This window comes from Belonocnema kinseyi, chromosome 1 (genome assembly GCF_010883055.1).
Source record: "Belonocnema kinseyi isolate 2016_QV_RU_SX_M_011 chromosome 1, B_treatae_v1, whole genome shotgun sequence".
NCBI classification, from domain to species: Eukaryota; Metazoa; Arthropoda; class Insecta; order Hymenoptera; family Cynipidae; genus Belonocnema; species Belonocnema kinseyi.
Window position 1 is genome coordinate 124,927,486 of NC_046657.1, and position 3,004 is coordinate 124,930,489.

The window sequence follows — 3,004 nt, forward strand, 5'->3', positions numbered from 1 at the left end:
TATTTCTCTCCTGGTTCCTGTAATGATACCTCCACTTGCTCTTCCTTTCTTGTTTTCTCTCTTGGCAAATTGACACACCCAATTAAATCCCTTAGGTAACAGATACCTGAATCTCGCCCAATCCTTCTCCTCAATCCAAGTCTCTGTTAATCCGACATAATCAAAAATTTTTATAAAATTCCAGAAGTCCCTGTCTTTGTTCCTAACACCAGCTACATTCCAAAAAAGAAATTTGCACCCCCCTGCTCTCGCACCCTTTCTTTTTTCTTGGTTCAAGGTCGTTGGGATTACTGAAAATTTGTATTTTCCCTTCTCTGACTCATCTCCAGATCCCTCCAACTTATCCAAACTTGATTAACCCTCAATTTTTGATCCTAACTTTACCTCCTTACCCTGTTCTCTTTCAGTCCTGGCTATTTCTACTATTTTCCTTTGTATTCTCCTTTCTTCTCTGGTGAGATCATGGTCAATAAAAATCTTCTTACCACTTAATACTTTTTTCCTTTCCATGATCGATAGCTTTTCTTCCCAGCTACATATTTTCGCTATTACTGTTTTCTTTTTACTAAATTGAATTGAGCGATTTTCTTTCCTTATTTTATTTTCAATCTCCACTACTTTTGCCTTAATTGTTTCCTCTATAATCTGGCTGTTCTCTTTGATCCCAACGATGGAGTTAATTTCATTTAATTTACTTCTTAAAACTGTTCTTTCTTTTTCCCATTCTTCTGTTTTCCTTTTCAATTCTTCGTTTAAATGTCTTATTTCTTTTTCGCGATTCTCCTTTTCCTACTCTAATTGTAATTTCATTTGACGGTTCTCAAATTTAATGTCCTGCATGTGATGCCAGAAATACTTTAAAGCTGTTTCCCAATTCCCAGCTTCTAACACTGAATTTGGGAAATCAAATTTGTTTTTCTCCTTTTCTAAATTTTTCTCTTCCTGTTTTGCCTGCTCTGTACTTGGTGCATTTATTGTATTCTGTATCGTTGATTCTGTCCCTGTTTTTTCCGAAGCTTTGAATATCTCATCTATCTTTTTGTTATTTTGAGCTTCTCTTACTAGTTTTTCTTCTTTTGGTGGTCTCCCTCTACCCCGTTTTTTCGTCTGGTCTGTCTTATCTAGGTTATTTTCAGTTGTTTCAGTCTTGTCAGTCTTGTCTCTATCGATATCGGTATTTTTATTAAACTTCGCGCCATCTGCTGCTGTTACACCTAACTTCGTGACCAGTTCCTTGTTTCCCTCGTTTTCTGCCATTTTATTACTTTTTCGATCTAACCTATAAATTTTAACCCCTTACGTATATCGCCAATAATAAAATACAAATACCTTTTTAAACGTCACTTTTTAATCTCACTTATCAGCCTACTCTTATTGCACTTAATAATCACCACTCACACCATATAATATCATACAATAACCGTAATTCTTTATAAATACTTCCGTCGACATGGACACACATTCGCACACTTCCACTCCACCTAACCAAGTCCCGGTCTGAAGATTATGTTTATATGTCATTAAATTGCCTATGAGCATTTTTTTGAAATATTAAAGCGAAATGAGATCCAGAAGAAAATAGGGTTAGAAACCCATTTTTCTACCGAATGACGCTCGTTAACCCACGCAAAGAAAAAAGATGTATGATATCAAATATAAATATCTAGCTATCAGTAGCGATCATAATAAACTCTTGGAAAAGTATTGTATTAATGTTTGACCTATGGTCTATTATTATTTTATTATTTGTTATTATTTATTTAATAAAGCATATGATTATAATTTTATGGCACGCCTATTTGTAAACTGAGTAAAATTTCGTTTACAATCATAATTTTTGCAGGGAACTTTTTTTTGGCAAATGTGTGGGTTAAAAAATCATATAGACTGATTTAAATGTTTCATATATTATGTCACATGTAATTTTATTTATAATTTAGGCTTGATAACGATGCTTTAGTATAATTAATTTTTTTTTCATGTAAATGTATTTATATAATTCGGTATCAAGTTACCGATTTTGAATTTGGCGGGGAACCAAAATGGCAACTCGTATGTTCCCATCTAATATAGTTCGCACAAGCGCTTTTGCAGTCAAGTTGTGTTCCTGTAAATGCAAACATGAAAGAGTGTGAAGCCTGCGTTGTTACTTTTTCCAATAAATTTAACTTAATTCGACATCTTAAAAATGTGTACAATATTATACCAGAGACGAGAAAGAAGAAATGCGGATGTGAAATATGCGAGAAACAGTTTTCTACTCTTAAAGCTTTCCCTGCTGGAAGTAAAAAGATTCAAAAAGATAGAAACGTATGGATAGAAAAATGTAGAGATCCCTGACTGTCCCTTGCTATCACAACTGTCTATCTTTTTCTATCTATGGTGTTCTTTATTACTGACTCTATCCCTTGTGGTCCCATGGGCCTATCCTTTTCTATTTTCGTTGTTCACAAATGCTTATCTTTATCCCACACTATGCATTATCAACGACATTTTGTTTTAATTTCTGTCCATTTAAATCCACACAAAAATCTAGTATTCTTATCCGTTTCGAAAGTAATAATATATTTCGAATTTCAAACTCCCGCAAAATAGAATTAAACCAGCAAGGTTTCGAACTTTGCAAAGGCGTCTGCTGACCCTCCACCCTGGCGGACCTATGGAACCGAATGGAGCCTCTACAAAGTACCCGTAAAGACCACATTGTGTTCCTATTCGGTTCTTTTTTAAAAACTCGAAAAAACAGCAAGATCAACTTTTAAATGGTTGAAATTCGGATTCTACGTTAAAATTCCCTATAGAAGGTCACGGAATAATCGCAATAATTTTTTTCAACGGTAAAAAGTTTTAAAAAATATAAGACGTATAACGTCGGTTGACTGCTACACTTCAAACGCATCGCCTGTAAGTAGCAGTCAACAGGCGTTATAAGTCTTATTATTTTTTTTTTAAACTTTTTACCATTACAAAAAAACTATTGTGATTATTCCGTGACCTTCTATAA